The sequence below is a fragment of the Triturus cristatus genome, chromosome 6 (assembly GCF_964204655.1).
Source record: "Triturus cristatus chromosome 6, aTriCri1.1, whole genome shotgun sequence".
Classification (NCBI taxonomy): domain Eukaryota; kingdom Metazoa; phylum Chordata; class Amphibia; order Caudata; family Salamandridae; genus Triturus; species Triturus cristatus.
Window position 1 is genome coordinate 778,022,780 of NC_140589.1, and position 22,896 is coordinate 778,045,675.

At 40.5% G+C, this 22,896-nt stretch overlaps 1 pseudogene across 1 annotated transcript in view; it reads left to right on the forward strand.

Moving 5' to 3' along the window:
- The window catches only part of LOC146817863 (amine sulfotransferase-like), a 251,311-nt pseudogene that overhangs the window by 151,715 nt on the left and 76,700 nt on the right, over nucleotides 1-22,896 (forward strand). The window contains exon 2 of the transcript XR_014962854.1: nucleotides 16,613-16,821. The product of XR_014962854.1 is annotated as an amine sulfotransferase-like (transcript). The remainder of the gene's footprint in view (nucleotides 1-16,612; nucleotides 16,822-22,896) is intronic.

Sequence of the window (22,896 nt, forward strand, 5' to 3'; positions counted from 1 at the left end):
AACCTCCATAGTGTCTACATACTGAACTAATAACTTTGTGAATACATTTAAAGCAGTGTCATTATTTGTCACAGTGTGATGTACGTCTACCTCATCTAGTGCTTCTGATTCTATTCTATTTCCCTTAAGGTTAGCCACCCTTTCATTAGTATCTGTGTTATTTTTCTTTTCTGTTATCATCAAATAAGGGATCGCTATTGTTAATACTAGCCAGAATATGAGTACTAAAAATATGCTACATATACATATTCTACAACATTTCTTTATACAATTTTGTTTTGGTCTTCCAGTAACCTTATCATCAGCCATTTTAGTTTAAGAAGATTTCTCTTCTTTTCTTTGCTCTATTTTATGACTTTTGTTCATTTGATCTTCAAGAAGGTCTCACTTCTCTCTCATCAATCTGTTCAACAATTATTTCATCGTCACTTTCTTCATTCAAATCTAGATTCTCAAAGTCTTCAAGAATCACATAGGTCCATTCAGGACCTTTGAACTTATTGTTCAAAATTTGCAGTCTTTAACTCCTTCGCTGGGGTTTTGCAATCAATTCCCCAGACTGATTAGAGATTTCCTTTACTTGTTCAGGTTCTTCACTTATTGCCTTTAAGTGATATTTTAATCTTTTAACACCACCTGGCCAAATATCACCTTTTCTGACCTTTTTGGCTTGTACTGCACTTTCATTTTCCTCGTCTCTTTCAAGTATTCTTTTATTTTCGTTATGTTGTGGCACAATTTGATTATCTTCGTCTTCAGAGTCCCTCTCTATCTGTCCTTGTCAGGGCTTATTTTTGTGGCATCCTCTTCCTGAACTTGTTCTTCTGATCCTAACTTGTCCTGCTCAGGTCTTACCGCACTTTGTTTTTCTGCAGCCTGAACGTGTTCTTCTAGTCCTGTCTGTCCCTCCTCAGATTCGTGAATGTTTTTATTCACCTCTGTCTGAGTATATTTTACTCTCGTTGTCTGGTCCTGCTCAGGGTCTACAACAGTTTCATTCACCGTTTCCAGAGCTTGTTCTTCTACCCCTGTCTGATTCTCACTAGCTTCCTGCCTTTCTAGTCTTGTTCTGCTTCTTGTTTTAATAATCACTTCAGGTATGTCAACCACTGTTATCCAGTCTTCCTGACTGGTGCTCGGTTGTTCCTGATCAGCTACTTCAGGATCTGTTATTCTAGATCCTTCAGCTGCACAACCTTTAGCGGCCTCAACTGCAGGAGTTAGTTGAGGTCCCTCTTTGTCAGGAGCTGGAACTCTTTTGGTATGACTGGCATGGATCCAGTTAGGTATACCTGCACATTTCACTGCTGTTGGTGTTACCAGTATAACCTACTGCGGCTTATCCCACCTGGGTGCTAGGCACCACTCTCGGGTGTGATTCTTCACCACCACCCAGTCTCCGGGATTCAGATCATGTGCTTGATTCGGCTGCCTGGCAACTGCATCTTCTCCAACCTGATGAGAGACAGAACGCACTAGGTCAGCGAATCCTTTACAATAGTCTAATACCAGATCATCAGTTATATTCAACAGTTTGTGTCCATGTATAAATGCTTGTCTCATTGCTCTTCCCATGAGAATTTCATGGGGACTCAATCCTGTGTTTCTTTCAGAAATACTTCTAAGTTCAGATCAAGAGGTAATGTATCTGGCCATTCCAGTGAAGTGGATGCACACACCTTTGCCTGTCTTGTTTTGATTGTGCCATTCATTTGTTCTACCACTCCAGAAACCTCTCGGTGATAAGCACAGTGCAGTTGTTGTTCAATTTTAAATGCTTCACAGATTTATCGAATTATTTCATTATTAAAATGAGATCCTCTATCTGATTCCAAAGTTACTGGAAAACTAAACCGCAGAATTAGCTCCCTCAAGAGCAGTTTGGCAACTGTTAGGCTGTCATTCCTCGTAGTAGGGTATGCCTCCACCCACCGGGAAAACAAACAAACAATAACAAGGACATACTTCAATCCCCTGCAGGGTGGTAATTGTATGAAATTCACCTGCAACCTTACAAATGGTCCTTCTGCTTTTCCAATTCTTCCCCAAATGACCACTGTCTTCCAGCCTGGATTTATTTGTTGACAGGTTAAACATCGCTGGCAAAGGCTCTCTGCGACAGCCCTAAACTTCGGATTATAACAATCTTGTCTAAAGAGCCTGATCATGGCATCCCTGCCTACGTGTATGTCTCCATGATACATTCTGGCCATTTGTGAAAGCAAACAATCTGGCATTACTGGTCTACCATCTTGATAAATCCATACATCATCCTCTGTTCTCCTCTGGCATCCTACTTTTATCCATTCTTCCCTTTCACTCACTTCCACTTCATCCTGCAGTTGTCTTACTTCCTCCCATGTTTCTATTCCTGAGAGTAGCATAAGTTGGCATTTGATTCAACTTGTTTCAGTTTTCCTGTTTAGTGCCATTTTATTATTGGCACAGTACTGGGCAACTTGGTCACCATATCGATTACCAGCTACCACATAGTCATCTCCTGACTGATGTGCAACACACTTGACCACTGCCACTTCTTTTGGCAATTATATTGCTTCCAACAGTTCTTTCACAAACGTTCCATTTTTAATTGGGGATCCTGAAGAAGTCATGAAATCCCTCTGCATCCAAAGCTGGCCAAACTCATGCACAACCCCGTAACCATACTGGCTATCTGTGCACGAGCCATCTACAAATAGCTCATGCTCAGTTTCTTTCAGGGGCTCTTCCTGTATGTCTGGACGGGGTTTGGTGCATAATTCAGTAATGTCCAAACAGTCATGCTCGACTTCATCTCTCACTTCTTCCCCACATACATCTGGTAATAAAGTAGCTGGGTTAAGTATAGTACACCTGACCACGGTCACGTTTTCTGCTCCTAAAATGATTCTTTCGCACTTATGTTGGAGGGAGATTTATTAAGGGTCAAGAGGGCAGGGGGCTGAGCACAGGGCTCAGGGAACCTTCACCGTATGATTGGGGGTGTGAGTTAGGGACAAAAGGGGCACCTTAATTTGAGCCGGGGCGTCTGGGAACGCGCGCTCTTAAAAGGAAGGAAACAGACATGTGAGCCATGGAAACCGATACTGAGAGTTTTAACAGTTTTATTAAAAAGGTGCAACTTCAAAAAACTGCAAGACAAAGGCATAAAAATACAAAATACAAATATAGTGACCTCATATGATTCAGAAGGCATTGAACTCGTTTGGAGAGAGACACTTCAGAAAACCTCAAAGACACATTTATAAATGCATTATGAAAAACATAAGTTAAATCAAGGAAAATGTTCTCAGAATGCAAAACACACTTGATCTAAAATACTGAGAATACTCACTTACCTACCTAAAACCTAAAAGAAAGCAGCCTTGCAAATGTAATATAAATATGAAATGCTTAATAAGAAAACACATATTTAGGGACAAAATAGCATAGCAAAATAGCATACATAGCATATACAGCAAATATATTGGCAAGTTAAATTGTATCTTAAAAACAAAAAACAAGAGCTCTTGGGGAGCACCCACTGATTTAGGCCCAGATCTCTGTACTGGCCTGAATGTATGATATTGTTCTACATTCTGTCCATCAACTGTTCTTTTTGCATTTGTCACCCCTGGTGGGACGGGTATGCTCAGACGTGAGTCCCGTGCTTTCCATGCCACTGGAATCAAGCTATCCTGGCTGAAGAGGGGTGAAACCCCGAAACCGGTCCTAGGATGCTTGTTTCCAGTCCAGGGAGGACCTGGCTTGGCAGTTCGGGCTGGACTGTTCCCATGAGGCACAGGGTCAAGACTGATTTGGATATCGCAGGGTTCAAACTGGAATGGCATGGTGAGCAAAAATATGATGGATTTAGGCCCAGATCTCTGTACTGGGGTGAATGTATGACATTGTTCTGCATTCTGTCCATCAACTGTTGTTTTTGCATTGAGCACCCACACTCGCCTGCCATCTACTGACAGATGGGTGGGGTAGTCCACCGAGGACTGTGTGAGCTCCCTTTTTATACATTTTAAGGCTATGAGAAGCACCTACAGTAACGTCATCTCACGCCACTTCTACCCACGTCATCTAGTGCATGGTTTGCAAATTTAATCAGCTGTGTCGTGTCTATCCTACTAAATGCGGAACGTAGACTAGTTGAAAGGTTATATTCTCAGGTCAAGCGCTTGTCATAAATTGCATAGGGCAAGCAGAAAATATGTACTGCAAAGGAATAAAATATACATATATGGATATGTGTCTTGGTTATTCATCACCCCAGCTTGACGCGGCTGCGGTGGGAACTTCTGTATTTCTCATGTACAGACCCAGGATGTGATGTGCCATGTCGACAGAATAGAGAAACGGTGAACTCTGCGCTAGTGAACTTCGCACACGGGTAGGGTGGGGGCTCTTTAGTTTGGAGCAAGAGGCCTCGCTGAGAGAGGCTGGCAGGGATTTTGGTCACACCATCTATGCTACTTATGGGTATGATTTCACCAATTTAAAAAGAAAAAGAAGAAAAAGAAATTCATACGAGGTACAATAGTCTCATTAATCCCAAGTGTCTGTCTCTAAACACCCAATAGTGGTGAAAAAGTGTAGGAAAGGAGCGAGGGAGCCTCACGGTAGCACCACCAGGGAGGTTTAAGCAGGAAGGTACTCGCCTGCTGCCTCAAGGTCTCATCATCAGCTACCCTCGTTCCGAAAACAAATTGAGTGTAAGGGAGGAGAAATGGGTAACAACCTAAAGAGTGCTAAGGTGTGTGTAAAAAGAAATGTAGTGCCAAATTCGTGCACCTAGGAAACCCCACAACTTATATATAAAAGTGAACTAGAACACACTGGCTTACAATTTTATTCCATGCTGTGTGTCTACTTCTATTTAAAATGCCGACATGTTTCATTGCCTTTGGGTACACTCACGGCAATTTCTTCAGGGCGTGGGGTTTTTTCTCAACCCTGCATTTCCGCCTATCTTTTGATAAAAACTGCTGTAAGAGACAAAGGATAAAGAGACAAACAACAACACATAGCAACATTAATTGACAACGGGCAAAGTTGAAAAGGTGTATTATTTCCCTTGTAGCGTATAGGCTATGTCATTTACCGGGATTTTACCCAACGTGGGTATACCTTTACCCTGTAGCTCTTGTATGCGATAGACTGCACTCGTTCTGGGCTCTTCTGGTTGGCTCCTACTGTGATGATTGATACATCCTGATGTTGTGTGGAATCGATAATCATAGGAATAAATAGAATACATTGCCTGCTACTAATCCTTATTGATGTGAGCCACATTTAGGGGATTGTCCGTTCACAATAAAGTTGTGGGGTTTTGAATCAAGAAATGTCAAGTGTAGCCTAAACTCGTACCATATTGATATGGTGCAAGCGGAGAGCTGGGGTACTACATCATGACAATAGGGCGCCTTGTGATACTAGACAATTAGTACAGCCAAACTATATATCTACTTATTGATAGCTGTAGAAAAGAAATAGATGTAATTGCAGAGTATCCAATGGCAGGCTGGTATAAATATAATGAGCCACCTATTAAGAGCGATTGAGATATTGTTTAATCTCATTTTCCCATGAACGAGTAGCGGGGTGAGTGATAATCTGTTTACGGACACCAGTCCAAGATGGCGGCGATGCACGACACAGACAGGAGCGCCTCATTAGACACTCCTTGAGCAGGGCGGTTCCCTTCCGGGTTTGTACACGAGGTGAGCCAGAGTGTATTTATTCTCAGGCAACAGCATACCGGGTTGATGCGGTGCTGAGCTAACGCCGGATGCGCAAGCAATTAAGGTGGGTTCTGCAACATGAGAGACCGGTAGGATAGGGCCCCTCGGAACCCTATAATAATGGGCACTTTTAAGTAGCTAGAATTATGAGCAGTGGACTTGGGGTTACAGAGTGTAAGACAGGAGGGCCTGTAGCATACCCAGGAGGTTCCTTCCCAACTTCTTTTAAAATACAACTATGAGGGCTACAGTAGCGAAGAAGCAGCGTCCCACTACAGCTACAATTTGAGATGTGGTGACACATTGCGATCACGGGACAGCTGCGAGACAGGGGGGTGCCATAGATACCAGCAGCGTGAGGCGTAAAGCGGAAGGATAGACGCATAGTGAATTACGCAATGTCAAAATCCATAAAATAGGCTTGTGATTCATGGTTATGTGTTACAGGCTCACAGTAGGAGCCAACCAGAAGAGCCCAGAACGAGTGCAGTCTATCGCATACAAGAGCTCCAGGGTAAAGGTATACCCACGTTGGGTAAAATCCCGGTAAATGACATAGCCTATACGCTACAAGGGAAATAATACACCTTTTCAACTTTGCCCGTTGTCAATTAATGTTGCTATGTGTTGTTGTTTGTCTCTTTATCCTTTGTCTCTTACAGCAGTTTTTATCAAAAGATAGGCGGAAATGCAGGGTTGAGAAAAAACCCCACGCCCTGAAGAAATTGCCGTGAGTGTACCCAAAGGCAATGAAACATGTCGGCATTTTAAATAGAAGTAGACACACAGCATGGAATAAAATTGTAAGCCAGTGTGTTCTAGTTCACTTTTATATATAAGTTGTGGGGTTTCCTAGGTGCACGAATTTGGCACTACATTTCTTTTTACACACACCTTAGCACTCTTTAGGTTGTTACCCATTTCTCCTCCCTTACACTCAATTTGTTTTCGGAACGAGGGTAGCTGATGATGAGACCTTGAGGCAGCAGGCGAGTACCTTCCTGCTTAAACCTCCCTGGTGGTGCTACCGTGAGGCTCCCTCGCTCCTTTCCTACACTTTTTCACCACTATTGGGTGTTTAGAGACAGACACTTGGGATTAATGAGACTATTGTACCTCGTATGAATTTCTTCTTCTTCTTTTTCTTTTTAAATTGGTGAAATCATACCCATAAGTAGCATAGATGGTGTGACCACATGCTGTATAGATTGTCTTAAGTATATGACCAAGGGTATAGACGTTTGAACTGTTTTTCACCTTGGGAACAGGTCACTTGTTGTATAGAACCGTTTGAGTGGGGGATGACCTGTTCTCTGCCCCTATAGCTCTAATTTGTGTTGAGGGATTTTGGTCAGACAAGCCTAGGGCCTGCTGTTCAGTAAAAATGGGTGCAGAACTCTGGTCAACTTAACAAAAGGCCTACAGATCAAGCTGGCATGGCCTACGTAGGGGTTCATGCTTTGCTGAGTGACAAGGATGGCTCAGGGTATTTGTTATATAGTAACACAGGACCCTCTGGTCAATTTAACACGGCCTACAAATTAGGCTGGCAAGGCAAGGACAAGGGTCTCATACCTCAGGTGTGGACAGAACGGGCCTGAGGTACACTCTGAACTAAAAAAAAAGAGACCCTCTCTATCTTAGTCATTCGACTAGGGGTAAGGTACTGTGTTCAAGTTCTTGTTAGAAGAATCTCGACTGAATGTGGAACATACTCCTTTACAGGATGTACCATCACAATGAACTCACTTTGTTCTAGACTCATGCAAGTAGCAGCTACCAGGTAATGCCAATGCTACAGTGTCCAAGTAGCAGAAAAATATGCTACTGGACGTCTCATCAAACCATGTCGTTGGGTTAACACTGAAAGTGCACAATTTTCTCTTTCACAACAAAAGAGTGGAAATTCTTTTGCATAATCTGGCATACCTAGAGCTTCACACAAACAATTTCGTAATTTTACAAAAGCTTCCATGCTTTTATCATCCTATACTACTGGGTCCTTTGCCCGCTTACGTGCCCTTTGTATTAGGGGTTTGGCTAACAAAAAGAAACCTACAATCCACTGCCTACAATACCCCACTAGACCATGAAACATCCTAATTTCTCTCTGAGTTTGTGGTAACTGCATTTGTTTTATTATTTTATTATTTTAGGGGTCACTATTCTCACTCCTCTTTCTATTTGGTGTCCTAAATATTTGACTCCAGTTTGACAAAACTGTAATTTCTCTGGAGATACTTTGTGTCCCCCATCCCCCAAATGATATAACAAGGCAATTGAATCAGTAACACAATCATCTTGTGACTTTGAAGCTATTAACAAGTCATCGATGTACTGGAGTAAAACTGATTTTCCGGGCATCACTAAAGTTTCTAGACACTTCTTCAAAATTTGATTGAATATTGATGGACTTTCTGTGTACCCTTGAGGAACTTGATTCCAGACTAAGATACGGTCCTCAAACTTAAACGAAAAAAGGTACTGGCTGTCTGGGTGTAAAGGAATAGAAAAGAATGTGTGACATAAATCAATTACAGTAAAGAATCCTGCATTCCGTGGTACTTGATACAGACTCACTGCTGGATTTGGCACTACGGGACAACAAGGTACAACAATTGTATTGATTTTTCGTACATCTTGAACTATACTGTATTTGCCGCTAGGTTTCTTAATGCTAATTATAGGTGAATAACAAGGACTGCTCATTATTTCTTTTAAAATGCCTTGCTTAACCATTCGATCGATTTCTGCTTCAACACCTGCTTTAACTTCAGGACTCATTTTGTATTGCCTAGTATTTGGGTAGACTGCACCTTCCTTTACAGTCACCTTCACTGGGTCCACATTTGTCATTAACCCTACTTCCTTTCCAGTGAAATCCCACACTTCTGGATTCACCGTGGTTTTTAGCTAAGCTGGTAAATCATCTTTTGTCATCATTTCAAACATCTAATCTACTTATGTGCCTTGTTTTGCCAGCATTATTTTATAGACACCGTCTTCATCAGGGGTCTGAATTACAACACCATCCGGTGTGCAAAAACTTGTGCAATTCATTTTGCACAATAAGTCTCTTCCTAGTAAATTTACTGGACTAAAATCACACACTACAAATTTGTGCATTTCTCTGAAATTACCAATGCGCACCTCAATGGGTTCTGTGATTGGGGTTCTAATCTGTTTATTCGAAATGCCTACTACTTGGATGGCTTCTCCCGAGAGGGGTAGGTTTGGGATAGCTGCTGTTCTCACAGTAGAACGGGTAGCACCAGTGTCCAACAAAAAGGTAATATATTTTCTTTCTGCCTTCCCATCAATATATGAACCTGACTGATCTACTGGTAAGGATGTGCAAGTATGCACTCCTCTTCCTCCCCCCTCAGGCACCATCATTGATCATCTACAAAAAGGTGACAGTCCTGCAAAAGAATCTGTGAAGTTACAAAAAATTTCTTACCACTTTCTCCTGGAAATCCAGTGTCCGCACTGTATTTTGCCCTGCTCACAAAATTTGGCAAAGGGGCAGGTGGCAACTGACTCTGTGGATTTACAACCTGCTGCAGTTGACTCATGATCACTTCATTCCGCGTCTGTGGATTTAAATTTTGATTTGGGCCATTATCATTCTGCAAATTTTTACACTCGTTTTTCCAATGCCCCAATTTTCCGCACCAATGACAAGGACATTTCTTCTCTGCTTCCTCTATACTCATTCGTCCCCTAGGTTTTCCCCAATTGTTATCAGTCTGACCCTGTCCTTTCACTTGATCATAATTCTGACCATTTCATGTTTGTTCTTAATGTTCTGCCAATTTTTACTTGTGCCCACATCACCATTTCTTCCAACTTTTTACGTCTATTATCAATGTCATCTCCGCAATACTTGGCATATTTTACAATTTCGTCAATAGGTTTTGCCTGCCAGCACAACATGTGCTGCTGAATCATCTGGGAGATTTCAGGTCTTAAACCAGACACAAAACGATATGCAAAATGTCCCATGCCCTTGTCTCCAATATTCTCAAATCTGCTATACTGCTTGAACACCAGTAACAGACGCTCATAATAAGCATGTACAGTCTCATTTATTTCTTGTGTTGTCCTATCTATTTTTACCCAGTCTGTTTCTTTTGGTGGGATTTTCCCTTTCAAGAAAGTGATCATCTAGTGATATTTCTTCATTACCTCCTCTTAAGGGGCTCCTGTTTTCTCATCTCTCGGGTATTCTTCACCAGGCCAATCAACTGTGATTTTACATTCTGTCCATAAATCAACTGACACCACTGTGTCAAATAGACAATCCAAATCCTTCAACAAAACCTTTGAAACCTCCACAAACCTTTCAACCTGCTGCTACCATTGAACAGGTTTTTCTCTTAACTTTGGGAAATATTTAGTAAATGACAAAATATCTTGTCGAGTCCATGGAACGTGTACATACCCTTCCCCTGGAACTTCTCTCATTGGACATAATCTTTATGCCTTTCCAGATTCTTTCAATAAGAATTCAGATGTTGTTCAATTTGCTTGTGCTGCTTATTTTTTCCTCATCCACCTAACTTTCCATTTGTCTAAGTCTCCCCATTTTTGTAAGATGGTCATTAATTCCTTAATCTGTAATTTTCTCCTCGACACATTCATATTCTCTAAATCTTAATCAGTAAATTCTGCTCTATATGGCCTCTGTAGTACTTTTGATCTCCCTATTTCAATCCCCATTTCAGAGGCAAGATCTATACATTTTTCATTAAATATCTTCGTATTTCTGGTGAAGCATCTACAAATGAACAGTAATGCTTCCTCACTGTAAGCATTTAATCTATCGAATCCTACATTTCCAGCTATCATTTCTTCCAATTCTACTTTCAGTTTGTAAATATCTAAAATCTTCTTTGGTTGTTTCGGTTTATCCATTCCCTGTGCCCATCTCTCTAATTTTTCCAGGGACACCATTGTGGCACTTTTAGTTCCTGTAGATGTTTCTAAACGTATCTCTTTTGAACAGCTAGGTGTAACTCTTCTCAGGGTGTCATTTATTTGTCCTCTTATCGGTAAATCCATTAGTGAAATTACCGAATCACACTCACTGGCTTGATCGTCAATGATTATATTTTCATTTCTGGGTTCAATGGTAGGAGTTGTCATGACTGGTGGCTTGGAACTGTTCGCTTTATCCCCATACAATGGAACAACGGGACCTATAGTCACTGGAATAGTCAATCCTTCATAGTGTTGGTGTGTATTCAATTGGGTTATCTTCTGTATTAATTCTTCTCTATTTTTATTTATCGCTTCTCTGTCCTTTTCCTGAAGTACCATTCCATTAATTGAATCATATATTACTTGTGGAACCAAAGGTACTCCTAAAACAGGGGCACTCCAGGCAGTTCTACTTGGTCCTTTCTGATATGGTGGAGGATTGTTCGTTTGGATGTCCTCCATAAATTCATCCTCTGATTTCCCATAACCTGTCCTTGTTAAATGCTTAGTTTTCTCTGTACACTTGCTCCCTGGCTGTTGATCAGCCATTAATACAGGATACAGTCCTTCCGTAATCATTGCTTGTCTCCATTGTTTCATCTGGCTCTCTCGTGAATCACGCATTTGTCTAGGGAAAAATCCCCTATAACTCCTACTACTTCTGGCCCTGTCACGCTCAGATGCCTCAGTTTCCCATTCTTCTAATGCCTCATATTGTGTTAATCTAGGTCGGGCTCTAATTCATTCATCCGCAATCTCAAATTATGAAGAATTCTCCCATTGAACGTACCATTATCTGGGAAAGCTAACACTCCATCATTTTTAGTGTATTCTATCCAATTTTCTAACCACACACAGGTATGGTAGCCTCTCTCCATCATCATAAATGAGGCAGGTGTATTCGGTGGAGGAATAAGATTTCCCTCTCTATTCTTAATGTGTTTATCTTTTTGGAAATAATTTTTAATTTTCTGCATAAACAAAATTTTTCTCTTTTCCCCGTACATTTTAGGTGATGATCTTTTTATATATTCGTCTCTTGCAAATCCTAAATATCTCCTGTCTGGGCGATTCCCTAATAATGTCGGATCGTATTTCCACATGCAAACTCCACTGTCCAATATTATTACAGCTTCTATTTTGACAACCAATTAGATTCTTACTCACACTCCGAGTTTCAACCAATCCCGGTGCGGCTTTTATTCTTTTTGGCCAATCCAACTCAGGCTCACACTATTCGTCTAGCCAATACTAGCGCAGCCTTTCTGTGATGTCAGTATCACTCCTCACTACTGACCCCTCCTTTACAAATATTCGTCTGTCACACACCCGCTGTTGCAACCAATCCCAGCGCTGTTTTCTGTGACGTAAGTACAACTCCGGCAACTGACCCTCCCTTCACAAGGTAACCCGAAAACTTATTTTCTTACAACTTTGCATCAAAATTTCATTAATACCAACGAAAAAACATTCGCTACTCCGTCTGTTCCACTATAACCAAAGGACAGTTGGTTTCTTTTGCTACGAGTAAGACCTTCCACTTTCTCTTCACACACTGCGAGTAAACCTTCAGTTTTCCCTTCACTCAAGTTCAGACAAACCTGTTACTCCTTCAGTGTTACCCTTTCTAGGTGATTTAAGACGAAAGTTTCACCAGCAAACTCTTTGCTATCAATTACTCTCACTCTTAAAAAGAAAAATAGCCCCTAATTTGACACTGTCGGCCCTGCATAGCTTCTCAGTGCTATTCCAACAGACGAGTAACCTCATTGCAGTGTGGCTTCCATTTACCACCCGCTATTCACTTCCCGGGAATTTCCAGACAACATAAAACATAACACAAATGGGTTTGTTAAAACATACATCAATAGTCACTAATCACCATACTAGTCAATAATAACCATAGCTCTGCTACCAGAAAACTGATCCCGAGGGTTACCAACCTCAGGTACTCTAACACCATATACTCACCTGGACCCATAAACACACACACACAGTCGCATAGGCTAGTAAATACCGCTGGGGGTCAATTTTTATAATGTTTTATGAGATTAGTTACCTGTCAAAATGTAACTAATCTTTCACAGATCAAAAAGTTCTTGCCTCCGGTCAATGGACCAATTCGTTGGAACTAGTTGATGGTGAAATGACATCAGAGTTATTTATATTCCTTACCATTCTGAAATAACCACAGACTCGGAGAAGTTTTAAAAGTTTATCTAATTAATTCATGTGAGCCAAACAAGAATACAGTACAAATGCTGTTTCACCGAAGAAGAAAAGTCAATTAATTCTTTATTCTGTCACCTATTTTAAATTGATATTTCACAATGACAGTACTTCAGAAAGGAGAGGATAGAGAGAGCATTACAATGACCTACTACACAGAATTATAGTTACCTGGAATGGTGTGGAAACCAACCCCTTGGCTAAGGAGCTGCGAGGGTCCCCTGGGAAAGATCAGGTTACAAAGACTTCAGGACAGGTTTCAGGACAGGATTCAGGTGACCTCTTATAGATCCGATGCCTGCGTCGCACCCCTCTCTGACACTATCTTCCTCCTCGATTCTTACGCAATCTTCTTCTAATTATTTGCCTTCTTTTCCCTCCTCGATTCTTCCACGATGTTCTTCTGATTAATTAGCTTAAATTCGAAGTCTGCAAATCAATTCTTCTTCAGCATTTGTTTAGGTCCCGGACAGCATCCCGGTCTCTCAGCATCTCTGCATCACTTCAAGATATTTGTTCTAATTAAACTACCTCAATTATACCTTTCTAATGGCATGTACCACCCCTTAATGTTTCAGTTTCATGGAAGCCCTAATTCTGATTGGACAGGCAAGGGGGGATGATCATCACACCATGCTAAGTTTAAATAATTTTCTTTGACTCTTTGTTTAATGTTCCCGCCCCTTAATTATTATTCCCAAGCTATATTTCCCACCCGTATTCACATCTTTATCAATCAAATGTATATTTTTGATATTCATTTCTATTCAGCTCTCAGGATGTCCATCAGGTTCCCAGGCCACGTAGCGATGATGGCCTTGGACGGGTTTCAAGTTCTATATCACGGCTTCCTGACTTGTCATTACTGCGCCTGCGTGAGGGGTCACGTGTGACATGGACTTCTGTTTCACTCGGAGACCCAATTACGAACTAATAGAGAGGTCAAAAAGAAACGTATTAATTACAGAATAAAATGATTTCACTGTATACCACCAATCTCTACTCTAATCCCATTTACTTAGAAAAGTTTTCCCCACATTAGTGTTTAGTAAAAAGCTTGTTTTAGTTTCAGAAAAGCAGATGCTTAGCATGTGAGCTTTCAAGCGGCCATATTAGATGCATTTGCGCAGGTGGAAAAAATTTCCCTCCAAGCGAAAGACTTGTCATACTGCGTAGATGCAGTTGACGCATGAGCAGTATAGTTTCCCGCGTTAGCAGCCATTTTAAGCCTCACTCGGGTTACTTGTTAGTTAAACACGTATGCAAGCTTCATCTTGCTAAAAATGTAATGAGGTGCATGTTAAGTTACAAAAATACTTTATTAATACAGTGTTACGAGTTATATGAGAGGATTGCATCCAAGCAAGTCTCTTTTATACGAGTCTTTGCTCCATCAGTGGTCCAGCACATGGATCCCAGGGGGACTCCAGTCAAGCTCTAGTCTGGGGCACTGACAGAGCTTTTCACTCCACTAGGAAAAAAGCCTGGCCATCTGGGCTCCCAGAGCTCTTGCATCATCTGGGGAAAGCAACTGCAGATCACCCACACCCTTGCCCTGTTGCTGTAGAGGAAGTCTATTACCCATTCTTGTAACCGTGCACACCAAGTGACAGAGGAGGACATTTGAGAGAATATATACAGCTTTCTAGAGCCCTGACTGGGCTTAAAGCCTCACATGAGCCTTCCAGGGCAGTTTGGAATTATGAACACTGAGCCACTGCTGGAAATTATATGTTTTGTTTATTTATTTTAAGTATGAAACATCACTAGCGACATTGGGATGACATATTTTGTACCACCTTGTCGGCATTGTAAATGTTTCAGGCATAATTTCACACACCCCCTATTATAATTTCATAAAGCCCTAGACACAAATAGCTCTTCCTGATCCATTGTGACTATTGCAAAAGCAAACATATATACATGGCTTTAGAATATCTGCTGAAGGGGAAAGGGGAGCTGAGCAGCATGGCATGCAGGGAATGAGAGAGAGCCGACCTCTCATATCATACATCTTAAACTTTATACAACATTAGGAGGCTACCTACATACAGGGGTAGATCAAGTGAGTTTACTCAAACCTTATATTGAAGCACTACTATACACACTCCTCTTACTGATCGGATTACCTTGAAGGGCCCCTCCTGAAAAACACATGGATTTAGTCGAACAGAACTACTAGCCTACACGTGAATGTGCAGACAAAAAAACTGTAGAAGACCATAAATTAGCTGTCACCTACTGTCAATCAAGTCATGACCTGATGATGTGGATGGTACTCGCTTATGATAAGGAATGACCACTTTGTGTGTATCCCTATTTCCAACAATGCCCAGAATACTTTTCACAAGTAGCACATTTGTCAAGAGTCCTACAACATCAGCATTCTTCTTCACAGGAAAATTATGAAATGAGGAGCAGTATGTCACATGGTAATCTTGCTAGATAAGTGTTGCCCTATGGCTTTTATTACACATATATGGCAAGGAACGCTTTTGACCCTGTGCTTCTTGCTCTATCTGGGTGACCTGAAATTAAAACTAGAAAAACATTGACATAGCTGTTTGCTGCTTTAAGTTGTATAGGTATGGTTTATAAACGTCTGGTCCCTTTAAATGGGTTTAGAAAACTACAAAAGCAACATAAACAAGGTTTCTCTGAATTTTACTTAGAGTTTATAATGAGACTGTACTCTGTTTTCCCCACCAATAGGCCAATTGAGGCCTTAGTTGTGCTTTATAAGATCTGGAACATGATATGACATGATCTAACAAGACAAAGCGTAAGGTATCATAACCTAACATGACGTAACACAACTTAACATTACCTCATGAGTATTACTTTTACTAATAATCTACATTGATATAACTCTTAATGAGAAATCAATTTGCTACTATCGCTATCCACTTAATGAATAATGGTGCATTGTTCCTTCTTGTTATTATAATTTCTGGATTATCAACATAGGGGCTGATTACGATGGCGGGTGGATCGCCACCGCCTGCCCGGCGGTGGTGATCCACCCGCCATCGTACAGTGAATTACCCACAGCCATATGGCGGTGGGTATTGCGGAAGATGGAAAGTCCGTCCGCTGCTTTTCTGCCGGTTGGCAATTGTTATGATTGCCGGCCGGGCGGAGCTGGGGCACATATATGGTGGCAATGCCTAGCAGGCACCGCCATCCATATTAGGATATCAGGGCATTTGCAGGCATTTTCATGGATGCCGTCATGGAAGGGCTGGTAGAGATTTGCTTTGGGGTCCCGGTGCGGACCCTGGGGGGTGGGAGGGTGGCAGGCTTCAATTGGGGGGTACCTATGGGACCTCCCTACATTGCCATGCACAAGGTGGCAAGCACCGCGCGGTACCTGCCACATTGTGCATGGCAATGCATACGGCATTTTAGCATTGCGGCGGGTGCTGCAGCCAGCAGAACCCGCCGCAATCTTAAAATGCCATATGCGACCGCCACAGTGGCGGTCGCATCATAATTGGGGTGGCAGGACCGCTGCACGGCAGGCGGCTGGTCCCGTTACCACTAGGGTGACGGGCCCTAATGACCCTCAAGGTACTTTCTTTTTCCCTTGAAACCGGTGAATGTGGAGAAGTTATGCTCTTTCCTGCTTTTGGAACATAAATACTAAACATTCCAAATTAATCTTACAGGGACAGTATGGACTCAACAGATTTTAAGTTTGATTTATTATGAAGGGCATCTTAACTAAACAGAAAACCTTCAAACGATCGATCGTGTACCTGGTCTTGAAAATAATGTGAGAAAAGTGAATTTTGATCAGCAACCCTCGCCTCGTCTTTTTGCATCACACCTACCATATTACTTGACCCCAAAAGGTCTGAAAAACAAAAAAGCAAAGGTAAGAAACTAACTTCTTTGATTTATAAAAGGTTCACTGACAGAATATTGACATCCTATATTTATAATGGCAAGTACAAAAATATTGAGAGAAAAAATGTCGATCCCATTAATATAGTTGAAAAGAATATCGTTTTTTATATATATATAAAATAAAATGATCCATTTTAAATATATTAAATATGAACAATAATAAAAAAAAATAGATTTAATATACATCTTAACAAATATAACAAACACAATTTATTTAAAAAAGTTAAACACACATATATAATCATTAATATATACATGTCAGCAGACGCGCTAAAAGACAGAGAGGCAGCTGCAGCAGATATGTTTGATGACTCTAAAATGCCCACCATGCACTCAATCTCCCAGAATGCAACTGAAGTGACAAAAAACATCAGTTTGAAAGAAAAAGTTAAGATCTTGGAGAAAAAGATTAAATCAGAACAAAGTAAATGGTGGGAGGCGAAATCTCTACAACGATATTTGGATGTAGGAAGAATACCAAGAGGCCTACGGATTTTAACAACTCCCAGTTACGAGAACCCTGACCCCGAGATGATGAGGGAATGGGCAGAGACTAATCTAGACTCATTAAGGAAATTAGTTATGATTCTGGTGAAATATGTGGAAAAGGATCGCATAAAATTACAAGAAGAAATTGTTATGCTCAACGCAGAATTAAACACAATGGGAAAGAATGAAGAATTGAACAAATTAAAAGAAGAAATGACAAAAAGGTTAAAAAAAGAAGAGGAAATTATCCGCGAAAGAAAGGCATTTAAGTTTTACAGAGATCGTATGGACTATGAATGTGGTCGTATTTTCACATTTGCAAGAAAATTTGATTCTATCAAGGCATCCAAATATGGTACAACACAAAATGTCAAATCAAATGAAGGAGTCAGTACCAAGAGAACGGGAACATTCTCCAACTCTGATCTCAGCTCTGCGATAGAAAGCGAATCAGAACCGGATGTCGGGGGTCTCACCATGAGGCAAACGCATACACAAATTTCTCTGGTAGAAGAAGTAGATTTTTTATGCAGAGAACGCAGCCAAACGCTGCGCCCCAGAAATCAAGGGAACTCCTACGGAAAACACCAACCACGAAACGCAGAGAGAGGCGAGGAGCAAAACTTAAACGCTCCCAAAAAGAGAGGAATGACACGCAGAAACTGGAGACGGCAAAATCTACAATAAGTCCAACAATAATGAATCTGGCCAACATAGACCTAACCAAAGCTGAAGAACAACTACTATCCCTAGGACTATCGTTTTGTCCTGAAAGTACTTTTGACTATGCCTCAACACGCATGGATATATATCGCAGCATACGCAAATTAAAACTTAAAAAACACTTCATGTCACAGAAACCATCAGAGACAGGAGGCAATTCACAACAGGAACTTGGGTCATCAAAATCTCCACCCATCGACGTAACAAATGCGGATATACTCATGTTGAACATATTGCAAACTTTACTAGATGAGAATATGACGTCAACCCAATATTCTAAAGACCATCAAACATCAAACACAATCAAGGACTTACAAATGACTAAAACGAGGTTCAAACCAACCTCTACTTTCATTCCAATAATGCCTCGGAATGGAATTGAAATTTTCCACGAACATGTGGTTGGGGTACTAAAAAAACTCAATCATAGAGTACAAAGAATCGCAAGGACTAAGAAAAACAAGACCGAAATTCAATATCATGTACTAATGAAAAAATTAAAAAACAATCCTGATATTGTCATCCGCAACTCAGACAAAGGTGCTATGGAATAAAATCGATTACAACAATGAGGCTATGAGACAACTACAAGATAAAAATTGTTATCGTAAGAGTGATCAATTAACCCTCAGAAATACCTACAATACTTACAGGATGAAACTGACTGCCTGGAAAAACGCAGGACTATTGACACAAGACGAATATTCCTATCTTCGTAATGACCATCCAACAACCCCTATTATATACTTTATCCCAAAAATACACAAAGATCCCAAAAAACCACCGGGCAGACCTATCATCTCGGCAAGAAATAGTCTGTTAGAATGAACATCTATATATGTAGACTACTTTCTCCAAAACTTTGTGCAACAGCTACCATCTTATATTCGTGACACAGGGGACTTTCTATCCAAAATTAAGGATTTTACGTGGAACATTGACTATCTTTTAATCACATTAGATGTCTCCTCACTCTATACTTCTATCAATCACCAAGATGGCATTAAGGCATTACAACACTACCTTAACCAGAGACCCTCACAATGTTCAAATCACAACAAAATACTTAAAGATATGACAGAGTTCTGTCTAAATAACAATATCTTTATGTACAGAAACACCCTGTATCAACAATTACGGGGTGTTGCGATGGGGGCCAGCTTCTCCCCCAGCTACGCATGTTTACACATGGGTTGGTGGGAGGAGCTGGTCCTCCATAAAGAACATGAACACATAGTCAACACCAATATCAAACTTTGGCTTAGATATATTGACGATCTCTTCATCATCTGGCAGGGGACCCGGTCGGAGGCGGAAGAGTTCGTCAAAAATCTTAATTCCAACAATCTAAATCTGGAATTTACAGCCAATATAAGTGACTATAGGGTAGAATTTCTGGATGTTGAGGTAAATATAAAAAATGAGGCAATTGCCACCAGACTACATCGCAAAAAAACTGCAGGCAATGCCATATTACACGCCACCAGTGCTCACCCCCAACATCTTATACAAAGTATACCTTATGGTGAGATGCTCAGATTGAAACGCATAAGCAGCAATGAGAATGATCTGCATACTGCTCAGCTGGCGAGCACAAAACGATTCCTTGAGAGGGGATATTCCAAAAAAACAATAGACATGGCCATTGAAAGAAGCAGCAAAATCAGTAGGGATAGTCTTTTGACAACACAGACTAGCAGCAACACTATCATTGATAACCCCACTCAACAAAAAGCTGCTCACAATGTGGAAACATTCAGATTTATAATGGAATATAGCAAACAAGCTAGAGCCATTAACAAAATTATCAAAAATAATTGGCCACTTGTATTAAGTGATCCCATCATTGGCCATGTCTTATCAAGTAAACCAGCGATTACATATAGTAAAGGACCCTCAATGAGAGACGAATTAGTCCACAATGATCCTTGGGAATGTAAAAAAACTACCTGGTTAAACCAACGCACAGGCTTTTTCAAATGCACATCGTGCAAAGCATGCCAGTATGGAGAAAACAAAATGTCCTATAGAACACCTTTTAGTGACAAAGAAATTCCCATACATAGGTTCTTGACATGCAAAACAGAATATGTGATCTATGTGCTGGAGTGTCCTTGTGGCCTTCAATACGTTGGAAGCACGGTTCTTCAGGGCCACAAAAGGATACTTCAGCACATGAGAGCTATAAAGAACAAAGATCACACTTACCCCGTAGCACGCCATTTTGAATAATCTCATAATGGAGATCCTAATGGTTTAAAATACTTTCTGATTGACAGCGTGCCACATAACAAAAGAGGAGGTAACAGAGAAAGGGCCTTGAGAAAGTTGGAAACTAGGTATATTTTACAAATGGATAGTAAACAACCTGTTGGCCTCAATGGTACGGAGGATCTATATACTTGTCTATAGATCTAAAGTGTATATTTCAAGAGTCTTAAATCAAAAAAAATCTGTAAACAAACAAACAATTAAGTAATATTTTGTTTATCAATATTGTATGCAGCTGTCCCCTTGTATTTTATCACAGTCACACTTTTTGGGTTAGTATTAGGTGGTATAGGTACACATAAAAAACACATATCACTACACACACATTTAACGTCACCAATTGATCAATTTATGTACATTATGATAGAGGCACAGAAACTACAAACTCTCTGAACAAGGTTAATCTCATAGTGGGTGTTACCTATACAGTTCTATTTATGAACATCTGTTGTAATTGAGACACTATGTCAGACACAAAAACATATCACAACAATGGAACTGCCACAAGATATTTTATACTGTTTCTATTTGTAATTTATTTATTGTATGTAGATTCATTGACAGTTTTTATATATTTATATATATTTAAATATTTATTGCAAACAGTGATTTTATTACAATTGATATTTATTTATTTATGTTGACATTGGTTCAACCATTGAGGAATGCTTCTATGTCTACCACCGTTGCATAACAAGATACTATTGGTGAGGTTATAAAGCACTTTGTCACTTTAAAAAGGAAAAAAATGCACTTTGAAAAAAACTGAAAAAAATGGTTAAAAGCCCAGGTGAGGCTGTTGTTAGCGTCATGTGATCAAGGGCCTACGGGCTCGAAACGCGTAATGGCTGTGTTATTCTTGTGAGCGGACAAATAAATACATTTCAAGCACCGAATCGTGGTCAGGGCTCCTACCTGCAGCGGTAAAACGAGTGCGTGAAACAGGAGTTGAAGTGATATATATATATATATATATATATATATATATATATATATATATATATATTCCGGAAATATCGATTGTCGTGTCAGTGCCAAAAGATTCCACAGCACAGATGGTACAGCAAAAAGGTGTTTATTCACAACGCGTTTCAACTACAAGAGTCTTGATCACGTGAATACTTGTGCTCGTACTGCTATCCTAATAAAGTACTGATGGACTGTGGATATAAACAAAGGACAACCTGAATGTACATGGTGTAAATGCGGCAGACATCTTGAAACGGTCTGTGCCTGTACTGTAGCTGATGTAATACACCCTGGATGTTACAAATACAAACACTGACTGTTGCAGACTTATTACAAATGATAGAAATTGTCAAATAGCATGATGTCTTTCACCGGTCAAACAGAAAATTCAGAGGAAGAAATTGCCTTGGTGGTATACTCTGTTGGACAAGTGTCCAGATGCGTATGGGTTGCAACAGACACACGATGTTGAATGCCAAAGTTCTACAATTAAGCCCGTAGCCTAAATGGGACAATCTGAACATCAATTGAAATCGGCACTACAAGATCAGTTCTCATGTACACTAGATCACACAGACTGACTGGGCAAGTGCCCCAGAGTGACCCACCGCTTCTTACCACAATTGGAGAGGTTATGAGTTGTGCGCATGTTATCATGCCTCTTAAATGGGCACACTGCTGAAGAAACAAAGTACTGGATAAAAAATGTGTGCAGGCTGACCGTGTTGGTTGAAAAGTGGTAGTCCATTGTTCTCGTGTACCCAGTCTCACAGTACTAGCGGTGATGAAAGTGATGATAAGGGGAAAAGGGTAGGCTGCCCGTGAAGAGTGAGTGCTGGTGTTCAGGCCCCTTCCTTTCCTCCTGAAACAAAAATTAAAAAATCAAAAAATGCATTAATAAAAAATCATTTTAACAACACTTCGTACATGTAAACACATGTTGTTGCAGCTAATAATTCTAGTACATAATGTTAATGGAAGAAGCGGGAGGAAAACACAAAGGGGGGAGGGGAAAAATGGAAAAAGGGAGAAAAAGAAGAAGGAACAAAAAAGAGAAGGGGGAGTTTTGTAAGAAGTGGAATAAACGGAAGAAAGAGGAAAGAGGAAACGGGAAAAGAAGAGAGAGAAAGAGAAAGATTGAACCTAGGAATGCCGAGTACACTTGTGCAGAAAGTCTGAGTGTGTGGATGTTTCACTCCCTCAGGTGTATGGCCAACTCTTCATCTTGATTGAGACCCCCAGGATCCTTGGTCTGGAAATCCACAATATATTTAGATTCCCTTTGTCTCAACCTCAGCACCCTGTTGCCTCCCCTAGGGTTGTTCATGATTTGTTCCAAAATGAAAAATCTGAGTAAAGTAGGGTCCGAAAAGTGTTGGTCTCTGAAATGGCGTGCAACAGTGTACTTCTCATCTACATGCGTGATAGCCCTGCTGTGTTCTAGTACCCGTTTTTTTGCCTGAAGAGTGGTATTGCCTATATACCAACGTTTACACGGGCATTCGATTACATAGATTACAAAAGTGGTACTGCATGTAAGAAATTGATTGATTGTCTTGTCCACCCCGTTGTAGGAGGTTGTTTTAAGAAA